The following is a 15823-nucleotide window of genomic DNA, read 5'->3' as shown; positions in this document are numbered from 1 at the left end:
GAAGATAGTAAGCATAACTGCCTCTTGCAATAAGTATGAGGAACCAATGAGAAAACATGCATGCAAATGAGCCAGATGTGAGATGTGGCCTGTAGATATAGCCTGCAGATACAGTATGTAGGGAACTAAGCACTAAATCTAAAGCATAGTCCAAAGCCAAGATGTGCACTGAATGCTATTATTTATAGCCTGTAGAGCAGTATATAATTGTTCACTGTAATAACAATATCCCTACAAATGTCTGTGTCACCCTTGCCCAGGGGCCATGCTAATCCTCTCTGTTTTATTCCAATTTTAGAATAGGTGCTACCAAAGCGAGCACACAATATTCTCAATAAGCATAAACACCTAACAGGTTTCCAAGAATTCTTTCCATTTTATGAGTCAGCTTTGATGGAGGGGTTTGGTATATATACTCTAATGTGCAGGCAACCAACAGAACTGTGAAAACCAGCCAGGAAACAGAGAGAAACAGCAGAGAGTGTTGGTGTACTAAAGCCTCAGAGTGTCCCTCAGGTCAGGTGGAAGGGAAATAGTGTGTTTTTGTTTCCATTAGACAAGGATTACCTTGTACCAGCACTAATACACAAGCCACTTAGCAAGTTTATTTTCATTCAAACCGTAATAACATTCAGTGCAACATTCTCCAGAAGTTAACGCTCTCTCAACAAGCAACAGCCTGTAGTTCGTGTGGCACTAATATGCAGCTAAGTAGTTTGGGCTACTCAGACATCTGGCCCAAGGGAAACAGCTGGAAAAGAATAGCTATTAAGCTTTTGTTTGCCTTGAGAGCTATCCCTACCAATGCCAAAGCATTGTGGGAGACTCAAATACCTCATTGTGGCTCAGACCACTTTTCTAATTGCAGGTGGTGGTGTTATGTCTTCTTTTCCTCATTGTTGGGAAGTAGAATCCTGTCTGGTTTTTCCTATTGGATCGTGTTATTTTGAGTACACTCTGTTACATTTAAGCTCACCACATGCATGCAGGCAGAGAAAGTCTTTATAGAAAAACAGTATATCAGGTCTAAAACCAAAGAAGCAGTGTCTTAGACAGTGAGGATATTTGATGAAAGGGAAAGTAAATCAAAATTTTTTTTTATTATTTTACCAGAAGTGCAGGGCCACAGAACTAATATCTGATGAGAGCTAATCAGATATATGCTTGTTCTTTATTACTTGTTTTTCTCATTTTTTAATGTTCACTGAAATTTTGTTTATGGAAGAGAAGGAAGCATGGAGAGCTTGTGTACGCTGTCCAGAAAAACACACTTAGAACATGGCCATTCAGAGGGTAAGAACCCAAGCAGTCCCTGTGGACCTTCCACACAACTCCCTAAATATATCAGATTCTAGGGGTAGCTCAGTTGGTTAAGCATCTGCCTTCGGCTCAGGTCATTATCCCAGAGTCCCCCAAATGGCTTCCTGCTCAGCAGGGAATCTGCTTCTCTCTCTTCCCTTTGCCCCTCCCCCAGCTTGTGCGTGTGCACACACGTGCACACGTGCATTCTCTCTTTCTCTCTCAAATAAATAAAATCTTTAAATATAAATATATCAGATTCTAATTCTTGTCCAGAATTTTTTCAAATCTGATTAAATTTTAAAATACTCCACATAAACTCCATAGTGGTAGTTTTGCTGGAAATGCTAAGTTCCAGATATTTCTGGATACTTTGTGTGTCTCAGTGGTTATTTGTTCAGAAAAAGATATAGATAAATAAATGACACTATCTACCTCAGCATCTTAGGTGGAAGGCTCATATGTGTAACAGTCCTGCTCAGATACCTTTTAAATGGCCAGTAGTAGTAAAAATGCAAAGTGATCCAAGAAAGCATTAGAGCAAGATACTTTGGAGAGGTAGACAAGGACAAAATGATAACACATGGAGACTTAAAGTTTATGACTATTCTTTTCTAAGTAAAAAGGGAAATCCATCACAGTATTTTAAACAGGTGGGTGTTGATAACATGACTTGATTAGTGTTAAAACTATGTATGGCTGTGGTCCAAGAAAGGATTCCTGGAGGAAGAAAGGTCAGGAGATGAAGGTATCTTGGATTATGGCAAAGGCTTGAAGAAATAAATCAATAGACTGGATAATGGATTTGGATTTGGAGGCTACAGAAGTAGACCTATTGGGGGGGATTCTAAGGGTTCTGGTTTGTATAACTGGGTGAATGTTAGTATATCCATTCACCAGGGAACATGGGAAGAAGACCATGTATGAAGGGAAGTCCTTGAGTTCACTTTGGAACAACTTGAAATACATTTGGGACACCCAACTGGGGGTGTCAAGCACTCAACTGCATGAGTGTGTTACACAGCAAAGTAGCCTGGGATGGAGACATGTACTTAGAAATAATTCTTAGTTGAAGCCTCTTGCACAATTAAGATTGCTTAAAGAAAGAAAACCAAAACAGACGAAAGACCAAGACAGAGATGAGTTACTTTATTACATGCTATGCCAAGTAGCATGACTCAACTTGAAAAAGCACTGGTCCCTTGGACTATGTTGTAAATGGACCCCTTGGAGTCCAGTGTGACAGCCCTGGATAGAAGTTTGAGGACCCAATAACTAGGAGAGAGAAGAATAAGCTTATCAAGTGAGTGCCTGTAAAGACAAGAGGAAAACATGGGCCATATATGGCAGCGGGAGGAAAGAGAAGAGACTATTTCAAGAAGGGCAACATGAGAAGTTACAACTGTGACTGAGACATCAAGTATCGTGATGATATAAAAAGAAGGACATTGACAAACTTGGCAACACAAAAGTCATGAGCATTCTTAGCAAGAATCATCTCAGTGGAATTACTGAGGTGGAAACCAGATTGGAGTAAGAAAACAGGTGAGCAGAGGTCTGACCACAACTCTAAAATCTCATTGCACTCTGAATTCTCTAGTAGCACTTACCTCACTGCAGTGAACCTATATCCATCTTAGCCTCTCAAATGAAGTGTGAGTTCATTGATATTAGGACCCTATCTGATTCACCTTTGTGTTCCAGTCTCATTGTACCAGTCAGAGTGGTCCTCCCAAATCATAAATCATATCAGCTCTGTACTCTTTCTAAAACCCTCTGCTGGTTCCCAGTCTCCTCAGAGCAAATGGCAGAATCCTTCATATGACCCTCAAGACCCTCTATCAGCTATTCCCATTATCTCTCTGGCTTTATCTTCCACTACTTGCTCTTTAGTCATTCACTAAAGGACCATTACCTCCTTACTCATCCACAAAATGCTAAGCATGTTGTTCCCTTCTCACTTACTGTTCCTTCCACCTTGTGTGCTCTTCTCCTAGACTCCCTCATGGTTAATTCCCTAGCCTCTTCCTGGTCTTTATTCAAACATCTTCTTTTCTGAGAGCCCTTCCTTGACAGGCTCTTTTTTCTCTTTAGTACTTAACACTTTCAAGCATACTCTATAAATTATTTGCCCTACCTATTTTGCCTCTTCTCCCTTAGAATATAAGTTCCATGAGGGTAGGAATTTCACATGAGTTTTCCTGCTGTTTCCTCAGCTCCAAAACAGTATTCTGCACAGAAAAGCACTGAGTAATTATTCGTTGAATGAATGAAAATTTCTAGTGCCTAATACATTGCCCTATACATAATTGACAGATGATAAATTAATGAATAAACTTTTGTATTATGAACAAATTACATTGTTAATTGCTTAGATTGTATTGAATGAAAGGATGCAACTGATTCTTTTAAAAATCTGTTTGCTTGTCATTAGTTTTTGATATTTACTGTAACTCATCAAAATTGCAATATATGGTAAAATTTTTCGCAGCAATTTGAAACTGCAGGGTTTCACTGGCCATCCATATCAATCCTGAGACTAGATTGATAGAATGCTATCCATTCATTTGAATCTAATGCCTTTCCTGGAGCCTCAGAGTAAAGAAAAATGCTATAGTTTTTTTTTTATTATCATTATTATTTCCCTAATAAAAACACTAAAAATATGGATTATAGAAGTCTAAAAGTCTTTTGTTTTTAATCCCATTCTAAGTATGAGCCTGGTTTCACTGAATAGAAAGAATAGATAATGCCATAGTCCAGACTTAGACTAAGAGGGTAGATTAAACAATTGGGTGAAAATGTTTCATGGTATCTTTATGTCCTTTACTGATGTTTATTTCAAATTAAGTCACCTATTGCTCCAAAAATTTCAACGTAACATGGTTTCATATCATCTTTCTCCCCAAAGAAGATAAAGACCAGGTTGTTGAGCCATATCTCAGCTGGCTTCATAAATTTATGACCTGTCACCAAGCATAAGTATGTGAAAATTGTCATAATGACAGAGATTAGTCTGTCCAGGGCAGAGGCAAGATCTTGATGCATAACTTCTAAGCAGAATAAACAATTTTCGCTGAGGAGCTTGGTGAATGTTTTTAAGAAATATGGTCCACTGGTGATACTGTCACAAGAACAGCTAGCTGTGCTTTTGGGGAAAAAAAAAAAAAAAAAAGAACATTTAATGATGACAGGTATGAGGCACAGCAGCCACTATTCCCCTGAGGCCCTGACACTACAGAAGATGTGCACTAAGAGTATATGGCATGGCTGAAGATCATGTAGGTTTCATGTCAAAAGCAAAAAAGAGCGGAAGCCTGGGTGGCTCCGTTGGTTAAGTGTCTGCCTTTAGCTCAGGTCACGGTCCCAGGGTCCTCAGGGATTGAACCCCACATGGGGCTCCCTGCTCAGCGGGAAGCCTGCTTCTCCCTCTCCCACTCCACCTCCCACTCCCCCTGCTTGTGCTCACTCTCTTGCGCTGTGTCTCTGTCAAATAAATAAATAAAATCTTTAAAAAAAAAAAAAGGCAAAAAAGAAAAAGTAGTAAATTCCTTCCTCTGGGACATATTTCTACTTCCTTGTCTTTTATCTTATCCGAACTAAGATAACCTAACTTTTTATTTTTTTATTTATATATTTTTAAAGATTTTATTTATTTATTTGAGAGAGACAATGAGATAGAGAGAGCATGAGAGGGGGGAGGGTTAGAGGGAGAAGCAGACTCCCTGCTGAGCAGGGAGCCCGATGCGGGATTCGATCCCAGGACTCCAGGATCATGACCTGAGCTGAAGGCAGTCGCTTAACCAACTGAGTCACCCAGGTGCCCTAACCTAACTTTTTAAATTCATTAGCATTCATGATAAATCCCTTTCAGAGCCTTAAGAGGAAGGCAGCAAAAATTGTACTCTGATCCCCAAAACTGTATAAATAAGGCAACTGGGGATTCCTCATCCTCTATCATAATAGAGATAATATCATAAATATCACATTTTATAGATTTTTTTTAAAGGAAACAGCTGCATGGCCAACTTGGAAATCTCCATGGTGCACCCACTGCGCTCATGTTTCCCAACACAAATCTCTGGTACATCCACTCATTCAGGCTGGAGCCAACCCTTAAAGCCCCAGTGTATTTAAAAATATCCTTTTCAGTGAAATGGCTTAAGGGAAGAGAGGTGCTGTGGTGCTGTCATTTGCTTGCTTTAGGGCCCATTCAGTTGTAGAGTGATGTCACTTAGGTGTCTTTATCCATAAGAAACATTTTTCCTGAGGAAAGTCATTTACAAAGGCCTCTGTCTCCTGCTTAACTAGAACAGTTGTTAGTTCCACAGTGGGAGTGCAGCCTGTAGAGTCTGAGGAACATCCCAAAGCTGGTTTGGCCAGTTACTGTGTCACACTGGGCAAATTACTGAACTCATGGGCTTCAGCATACTCCATATGAAATAGGAATAACTAATAATTTCTACTTTATAAGGTAGTTGTGCCAAGTAGTTGAGTGACTGAGAAGTTCCTGGTTCAACTAATATTTGACAAGGGAGCCAAAGACACTCAAGGTGGAAAAGATAGTTTCTTCAATAAATGGTGCTGGGAAAATTGGATATCCACATGCAAAAAAATGAAACTGGACACCTATCTTATACCACCCATAAAAATGAACCCAAAATGGATTAAAGACTTAAACATAAGACCTGAAACCATAAAACTCTTAGAAGAAAACATAGGAGCAAAATTTCTTAATATTTGTCTTGGCAATTTTTTTGGATATGATACCAAAAACACATGCAAGAAAATAAAAAAAATAATAAGTGGGACTGCATCAAACTCAAAAGCTTCTGTACAGCAAAAGAAACAATCAACAAAATGACAAGGCAACCTATGGATTGGGAGAAAATATTTACAAATCATATATCTGGTAAAGGGTTAATATCCAAAGTATAGAAAGAACTCATATAGCTCAATAACAATGAACAATGTGACTTTAAAAACAGGTAGAGGACCTAAATAGACTTTTTTTTCCCTGTGTACTACTGTCTGTTGGTTCATAAGCTCCTAAAGAGCTTCCCAGGTAAAATCTGAAACTGGCCCCCATAGGCAGAGGGCAGGGAGAGGCCGAAGAAAGAGACAGGCCACTCCAGACTGGTAGGTGGCAGTATTAATAAGTAAAGGAACTTATGTACAAAGCTTGTCTTGGGTGGCTTCAGACACTCGAGTAGATCTCTACACCCACCTGCCAAATTGTAAAAATTTATATTCAGGCCTTACCTGGGTTCAATCACGTATACCACCTAGATGAACTCAGCACCATATCACTATCTCTTTTTTTTTTTAAGATTTTATTTATTTATTTGAGAGAGAGAATGAGATAAAGAGAGCATGAGAGTGGGGAGGGTCAGGGGGAGAAGCAGACTCCCTGCTGAGCAGGGACCCTGATGTGGGACTCGATCCCAGGACTCCAGGATCATGACCTGAGCCGAAGGCAGTCGCTTAACCAACTGAGCCACCCAGGCGCCCCACCATATCATTATTTCAAAGCTATATTCTTGGGCAGTATTTTTGATAAGTCTGGCCAGGGGTTTATTGATCTTGTTACTTCTTTCAAAGAACTAGCTCCTTGTTTTGTTGATCTGTTCTACTGTTCTTTTAGTTTCTATTTCATTGATTTCTGCTATGATCTTTATTATTTCTCTTCTCCTGCTGGGTTTAGGCTTTATTTGCTGTTCTTTCTCCAGCTCCTTTAGGTGTAGGGTTCAGTTGTGTGTTTGAGATCATTCTTGTTTCTTGAGAAAGGCTTGTATTGCTATATGCTTTCCTCTTAGGACTGCCTTTGCTGCATCCCAAAGATTTTGAACAGTTGTGTTTTCATTTTCATTTGTTTCCATGAATTTTTTTAATTCTTCTTTAATTTCCTGGTTGACCCATTCATTCTTTAGTAGGATGCTCTTTAGCCTCCATGTATTTGAGTTCTTTTCAACTTTCCTCTTGTGATTGAGCTCTAGTTTGAAAGCATTGTGGTCTGAAAATAGGCAGGGACTGATCCCAATCTTTAGGTACCAGTTGAGACATGATATGTGTCCTAGGATGTGATCTATTCTGGAGAATGTTCCATGGGCACTAGAGAAGAATGTGAATTCCGTTGCTTTGGGATGGAATGTTCTGAATATGTCTGTGAAGTCCATGTGGTCCAGTGTGTCATTTAAGGTCTTTATTTCCTTGTTGATTTTTTGCTTAGATGATCTGTCCATTTCAGTGAGGGGGTTGTTAAAGTCCCCCACCATTATTGCATTGTTGTCAATGTGTTTCTTTGATTTTGTTATTAATTGGCTTATATAATTGGCTGTTCCCATGTTAGGGGCATAGATATTTACAATTGTTAGACCTTCTAGTTGGATAGAACCTTTAAGTAGGATATAGTGTCCTTCCTCATCTCTTATTACAGTCTTTGGTTTAAAATCTAATTTGTCTGATATAAGGATTGCCACCCCAGCTTTCTTTTGGTGTCCATTAGCATGATAAATGGTTTTCCACCCCCTGACTTTCAATCTGGGGGTGTCTTTGGGTCTAAAATGAGTCTCTTGCAGATGGCATATCGATGGGTCTTGTCTATTTATCCAATCTGATAGCCTGTGTCTTTTGATTAGGGCATTGAGCCCATTTACATTCAGGGTAACTATTGAGAGATATGAATTTAGTGTCATTGTATTGCCTGTAAGGTGACTATTACTGTATATTGTCTGTGTTCCTTTCTGGTCTATGTTACTTTTAGGCTCTCTCTTTGTTTAGAGGACCCCTTTCAATATTTCTTGTAGGGCTGGTTTCGTGATTGCAAATTCTTTTAGTTTTTGTTTGTCCTGGAAGTTTTTTTATCTCTCCTTCTATTTTCAATGACAGCCTAGCTGGCTATAGTATTCTTGGCTGCATATTTTTCTCATTTAGTGCTCTGAATATATCCTGCCAGTCCTTTCTGGCCTGCCAGGTCTCTGTGGATAGGTCTGTGGCCAATCTAATGTTTCTAGCATTGTAGGTTATAGATCTCTTCTCCCGAGCTGCTTTCAGGATTTTCTCTTTGTCTCTGAGACTTGTAAGTTTTACTATTAGATGTCATGGTGTTGACCTATTTTTATTGATTTTGAAACTGGTTCTCTGTGTCTCCTGGATTTTGATGTCTGTTTCGTTCCCCATATTAGGGAAGTTCTCTGCTATAATTTGCTCCAATATACCTTCTGCCCCTCTCCCTCTTTCTTCTTCTTCTGGGATCCCAATTATTCTAATGTTGTTTCTTCTTATGGTATCGCTTATCTCTCAAATTCTGCCCTCGTGATCCAGTAGTTGTTTATCTCTCTTTTTCTCAGCTTCTTTATTTTCCATCATTTGGTCTCCTATATTGCCAATTCTCTCTTCTGCCTCATTTATATTAGCAGTTAGAGTCCCCATTTTTTATTGCACCTCATTAATAACCTTTTTGATTTCAACTTGGTTAGATTTTAGCTCTTTTACTTCTCCAGAAAGAGTTTCTCTAATAACTTCCATGTCTTTTTCAAGCTCAGCTAGTATCTTTAAAGTGATGATTCTGAACTCTAGTTCTGACATCATACTAATGTCCATATTGAGTAGGTCCCTGGCAGTCGGTACTACCTCTTGTTCTTTTTGTTGAGGTGATTTTTTCCATCTTGTCATTTTGTCCAGTGGAGAATAGATGAATGAAAGAACAAAATGCTAACAGGGTAACAACGTCCCCAGAAAATATACTCTAAACAAATCAGAAGAGACCTGAAACAGAGGGACAAGAAAGGGAAAGAAAGAAAGAAGAAAAAGAAAACAATAAAAACAAACAAAAACTGAACAACAACAAAAAAACAGAATATGATCAAATATTTTCAGGCTGGTGCATAGATCAGTGCCACACACTAGATTTTGGCTGTATTTTGGTCTGTTAGAAGAAAGTGTCTCCCAAAATTTTAAAGAAAGAAAAACTTATATATGTACAAAAATAAGGGTTAATTCAATGAAGGGATGGAATATGACTGTAAAGATGAAAATTATAAAAGATTTTATAAAAGGAATTGATAAGTAAGAAGTGGTTTGAAAAAAGAAAGAAGAGGATTAAAAAAAAAAAAAAAGAAAAGAAAAAGGGAGAGAATGTGATCAGGCAGGAGACTAGAACAAAGGCATACCCTAGAGATTTAGGGTACATTTTGATCTGTTAGAAGAAACTGTATCTCAAAAATTTAAAGAGAGAACAACTTATATATATATGCCAAAAATAAGGGTAACTACTATGAAGGGTTAGAATATGACTCTAAAAATGAAAAAAAAAATGTTTTTTAAAAAAGGGATTGCTAAGATGTTGGTTGAAAAAAGGGAAAAAGAAAAATTCAAAAAAAAAGAGAAAAAGACAGTTAAAAAAAATTTACTTTGAAAGACTAAAGAATCATGGTAAAAAAGCCATGAATTCTATGTGCAGTATTCCCCTAGCTCTGGAGTTCTGCTGTTCTCATTATTCGGTAAACTTGGTCTTGGCTGGCTGTTCTTGCTGTTCTTCTGGGGGAGGGGCCGGTCGCCGTGGTTTCCAAATGTCTTTGCTGGAGACGGAGTTGCCCCGCCCTTGCTCGGTCTGGGCTAAGTTTGCTCGGGTTTGCTCTCGGGAGATTTTGTTCCTTGCAAGCTTTCTGTACAGCTTTGGAGGATGAGAATGAAAATGGTGGCCTCCCCATCTCTGCCCCGGAAGGGCTGAGAACTCGGGGCCCCACTCCTCAGTGAGCCCCCAGAGAAAAGCCGTCAGTCACTCGCGTCTCCCCGGTCTCCGGCTGCACTCCGTGCTCACCCGGCCTGTGACCGAGCATTTCTATCTCTGGCACCCGACTCGGTGTGGAGTCTCCAAACCCAGCAGATCCCTGCAGTGTGCTCCCACACCACTCCTCCTGGGAGTGGAAAGGGTGTCTCCCCGGATCTGCCGCTTGTTGGGTCCCTGCTGGAGGAGCAGTGGCCCGACTGTGCCGCGGATCATGGTTTATGGCAACCCCGAGCTGAGAGCCCACTCCTCGGCTCCGTCTCTGCAGCTGGCTTCCCTGCTCTGATACCTGGAAGCTCTGCCGCACTCAGGCACCCCCAGTCTTTCTGTGACCCTGAGGATCCTGAGCCCACACTGTCCCAGCGAGGGTTCCACCCCCGCTTAGCCACTGGAGTGACGTCCCTCAGCGGAGCCAACTTCTAAAAGTTCCGATTTTGTGCTCCGCGGCTCTATCACTTGCCAGAAGCGGCCGACGGAGGCCCCCTCCCCCACTGTCTATCCTCCCAAATATCGCCTCAGATTCACTTCTCCACACATCCTACCTTCCAGAAAGTGGCGATTTTTCTGTTCAGAGAGTTGTTGCTATTCTTTTCTTAGATCTCCTGTTGCGTTTGTAGGTGTTCAGAATGGTTTGATCCCTATCCACCTGAATTCCTGAGACCAGACGAAATCCAGGTCCCCTACTCCTCTGCCATCTTGCTCCACCCCTGTGACATACAGTTTTTAATCGACTGATAACACTATGCCAAGGTGCATCAGATTTTTAGAAATTTTCATAGAGCTAAAGAAAGTGCATCACTTCTTATTTGACAATGCTTCCCATGAAATATAACGTATGCTACATAATTGTAAAAACCTTAGCTCTGGGGCGCCTGGGTGGCTCAGTCATTAAGTGTCTGCCTTCGGCTCAGGTCGTGATCCCAGGGTCCTGGGATCGAGCCCCACTTCGGGCTCCCTGCTCCACGGGAAGCCTGCTTCTTCCTCTCCCATTCCCTCTGCTTGTGTTCCCTCTCTTGCTGTGTCTCTCTCTGTCAAATAAATAAATAAAATCTTTAAAAAAAAAAAAAACCTAGCTCTTTTAGTAAGGAAGGCTCAGTTTTCTTATGTAATCAAATAAATACCTAATAAAGACAAAACAGAGAACTTTTGTTTTTTAGTTAAATTATGTTAAAAGGAAAGAAAAATCTTTGTTTACAATTTCTTATAAGAGCAGGTCGATAATCTAAGAAAACTTTGGCCTTTTAACAGAGAGAAAACCAACTTCTAATTTCCCACCGGTGTGCTTTTGACATTAAAATTCTTTTTTTTCCCTTTTAGCTTACATAAAACCATTCCAATCCTAACTTGACTACACATAAAAATTCCTTTCTCAATATCCTTCTTCCACAAACCTGCACCTTTCTATATCCATTCAGCTGTTATTTCAAAACTCTAGCCAAGAATCAGGTCCCCATCCATGTGGCTAAGGCTGTTCACTGATATCGGGGTCCTATGGAGGATCTCCTACAGCAGTTTGAATCTGAAAAATCCTCTCCCCTCCTCCTTTTTTTTTTTCTTCAGTCTCCTCAGGCAATGCCTTTTTGTTTATCTCCTGGGTGTTTATATTTCAAAGACCTGATAAGATTGACAACTGCAAGGGACAGAGAAAGAATGCAAGTTTTCTCCCAGAAGTTTTTTTGGGGTAACTGCTATTTAAAATGTTCCTTTGTATGAGGGGCCAGAAAGGGCATGTGGCATTTTTTTCTGTTTCCTCGTCAATTACCATAACATCCTCCTCTTCCTTCTTGCCACTTTCCCAGAGATTCTACCTCTTAGCATTCCAATCAGGCTTTGTCCCAAGTACCTGGATCTTAAGGCAGCACCGGGCCCTCCTAGTCTTGCAGAGCAGGGAGCTAAGGCCTCCAGCTTTCTATCCTGCCCTCCCAGCTTGTCTGCCAGCCCCAAAGCCAGCCGAGTGGTGGACACTCAAAGGTCTTTTCCTAACCTGAGCTCTTTTTCCAACTTTCTAACTTGAACTTCAGCTTCTAGTTGGGCATCCATGGCCAGCCCACTATGCTTCCCTTCTCTGCCACATCACACTCCATGGGGTTCCTCAAGCCCTAAAGCAGCCAACATTTTAGGGGTGTCCCCATACTCACACTGTAGTCCACAGGCATCTGACATATGGACCACCCCTCCCTACACAGGTCACAGACCAACTTCAGATTTCCCCTGTGGATGCCTCCTCCCCAAGGCTACGGAAGTTACTTAAGAGGCTTATAGCAGCCACCCTTCCCCACAAAGAGGTCAGTGGCCAACTCAGGATGTCCCCCCTCAGATGTCTCATTCCCACGGACTAGGTCTTTGGTCTTCTGGCTGGCTCACCAATTTCTGGTTTACAAACTCCAAGGGAGCTTCCCAGGTGTGATCTGCAACTGGCCTCCATGTGCACAGGGCAGGGGAAACCAGAGAAAGAGGCAGCCATTCCAGATTGGTGGTAGCAGGTTTTATAAGCAAAGAAACTTACATACAAGGCTTGTCTTGGGCAGCTGCAAGTTGAGAGGTCTCTGTACCCATCTGCCAAATCTTCAAAGTTTCTATAGAGGTTTTACCTGGGTTCAGACATGTATACTGTTGAGTATTCTCAGCACACATCACTATCTCAAAGCTATGTCCTTGGGGCAACCTCTGAGTAGGGAAGGCAAGTGGAACCCATGTCCCAAGGGTAGGGGAGGAGATGAGGAGCCTCCATTTGCTGGGGTCCAGCTCAGGGGTGAACAGGCAGTCACATCATCTCAATGATCTCCCCCCAACACCATTGGTGAGAATATAAATTGGTACTGCCACGATGGAAAACAGTACAGAGGTTTGTCGAGAAATTAAAAATGCAACTATTATAAGATCCAGCAATCCCACTTCTGGGTATATAACTAAAAGAAATGAAAACAGGACCTCAAAGAGATATTTGCCCTCCTACGTTCATTGCAGCATTATTTACAATAGCCAAGATAGAGAAACAACCTAAGTATCCATCAACAAATAAATGGATAAAGAAGATGTGGTTTATATATACAATGTAATATTATTCAGCCATGAGGAAAAAAAAAACCATGTGACAACACGTTTGAAACTTGAGGACATTATGCTAAGTGAAATAAGTCAGAGAAAGACACATTCTCTGTGATCTCACTTATATGTGGAATCTAAAAAAGTTAAAGAAAGAAAGAAAGAATAGAATAGTGGTTGCCAGGAACTGGGAAGTGGAGAAAGTGGGGAGACGGTCAAAGGGTAAAAACTTCTGATTTTAAGATGAATAAGTTCTGGGGATCAAATGCACAACATGGCATTAACCATGGAGCTATAATTATAACTAATAATACTGTATTACATACTTGCAATACTTGCAAGTTGCTAAGAGAGCAGATCTTAAATGTTCTCACCACAAAAAAAGAAATGGTAATTACGTCAAGGGATAAAGGTATTAGCTAATGCTGCAGTGGTAAGGATTTTGCAATGTATAAATGTATCGAGTCAACACATTGTACACCTTAAATTTACACTATACTAAACATCAGCTATTTCTCAATAAAGCTGGAGAAAAATAAATAAAAGAGTGCCTGACACACAGTTGGAGTACGGTCAGTGGGTGTGGCATTCTCAAGGTCAACCTGCAAACCACAAGATCATGGAATTCTGTCACGTGAATTATCATATCTGTGATGTGACCATCCAGTAATGAAGTGGACTCCACAACTAACTTGTAAAAATTAGAATCCTAGTGCCTAGTGTTAGCAATAGTGTCAGATTATTTGGAAAAAAAAAAAAAAGCATAGATGCCAGGCAGTAACAACTCTAAATTAGTTTCCACTTGACTAAAGTTTTTTGATCTCTATTTGTGAGGCAATTCTGAGAAAATGTTAGACTCATAAAGATCCTTTCTTGCATCGCTAGAGATATCTTTTTAATCATTGAAAAATTCATGTGTAGCATCTCTTCTTACAATATGTTACGATATCACACTGTGAAATGTGAATCTAAAGCATCAGGTAATTTGTAATTCATCTCTGGGCACCTATTGAGGTAGACTTTGGAAGCGGACTGCCTACAATCAGGACATCCAGAATCACAAGTGAAAAAAACAGCTTGTTGGCATTTGGATTCTTACTCTGAACTATTTTATATTCCTAATACTTTCAGAAATGAATAGAGGATGAAGAGAGGTGTCTATTTTTGTCTCTTCATGCCACCTCTGTGTTGTATTTAAACCTCCAGATTAGGCAAAGACCAAAGTCCCCAAAATGTATAAAACAAATACAAATATTCATCAGTCATCTATTTACTGGGTACCTACTGTATACAAAGATGTCAAAAACTGGAAATACAATAGTAAATATGAGAAACAGTCTATCTTGAGAGGGGCTTACAGGCTAATGAGAGCTCACAGTTAATTTAAAAGAAATTGACTAGTGCTCAGGTTATAAATCTCTAGTCTTAAAGTGATGGTTTATTCCAATTATGCCTCGGTATTCCTTTAGCAAACAAGATTCATTCTTACTGGGGATGCACAAGTTATACTAATTTAAATATGCCACATTTGTCAGTATGGGATCTGTATACGGCACTTTCACTGACAAAGAGTAAACAAGACCAATAAGATGATCTATCGTGCATCATTTCACTGAAGAATAGAATTATGATCTTCAGCACAAACTGATGACCTTTCTTACCTGTTGTAATACTCGTTATTATAGTGGTGGAGGAGGTATCTTTGTCATATTTAGAAACTGCTTGTCTCTTTCACCACTTAAAAATGTCAAAGCTGATTTCCCAAAGCCTCATTTTTACCAGTGGCTCTCAAAGAGGGAGTGGTTCCCAGACTAGCAGCACTGGAATCAGCTGGGAACTTGCTGGAAATGGAAACTTGAGGCCCTATTCCAGATCTCTTGGATCAGAACCTCTGGGTATGGGGTCTAGCGATTTGTGTGTTAATAAGCTATGCAGGTGATTCTGAAGCATACGGAAGCTTGAGAACCATAATTTCAATCCAAAGTCATTCCCCTGGAGTTCGTTCCAAGACTGTCACTCACATTTCCTAGAGCTACACGGCCCCACAAGGTAGTTAGTAGTGTGGCTATGCTGCTCTTGAAATGTGGTTAATCCAACCTGAGATGTACTATAAGGGTAGAAACTCTCCAAACTTCAAAGATTTCATGAAAAAAAATGTAAAATATTTAAGTAATTTTTTGATTAAGAAACTTTATTTTTTAGAGCAGTTTTGGGTTCTTGGTAAAATTAGAAGGAAGGTACAGTGATTTTTATAGACTTCCTGCTCCCATATAGGCAGAGCTCCACCCACCCCCATTATCAACATCCCCCGCCAGAGTGGTACATTAATTATAATCAATGAATCTACATTAACACATTATTTTCACCCAAAGGCCAGAGTTTACATTAGGGTTAACTTTTGGTGCTGTACATCCTATGGATTTGAACAAATGTAAAATGACATTTATCCACCATGATAGTACCGGACAGAATCATTTTACTGACCTAAAGCCCTCTGTGCTTCACCTATTCACCCTTCCTTCCCCCCAACACCTGAAAACCACTAATCTTTTTACTTTCTCCATAGTTTTGCCTTTTTCAGAATGCCATACAGCTGGAATCATACAAAAATGTAGCATTTTCAGATTGGCCTCTTTGACTCAGTAATATGTATTTAAGGTTCCTCAATGTCTTTACATGGCTTCATAGCTC

The 15823-nt window shown here is 40.1% G+C and overlaps 1 non-coding gene across 1 annotated transcript; it reads right to left on the bottom strand.

Annotated features, from left to right (window-relative positions):
* Positions 1–218: 218 nt before the first annotated feature.
* On the bottom strand, positions 219–322 carry LOC118012716. The gene has a single exon (XR_004679787.1). It is a non-coding gene; the product is annotated as a U6 spliceosomal RNA (small nuclear RNA).
* Between the last annotated feature and the right edge of the window lie 15501 nt (positions 323–15823).

Source organism: Mirounga leonina, unplaced genomic scaffold, assembly GCF_011800145.1.
Source record: "Mirounga leonina isolate KUSES-001 unplaced genomic scaffold, KU_Mleo_1.0 Mir_151, whole genome shotgun sequence".
NCBI classification, from domain to species: Eukaryota; Metazoa; Chordata; class Mammalia; order Carnivora; family Phocidae; genus Mirounga; species Mirounga leonina.
Note: the sequence above shows the minus strand (reverse complement) of the source record. Positions and strands in the feature narration are given on the sequence as shown.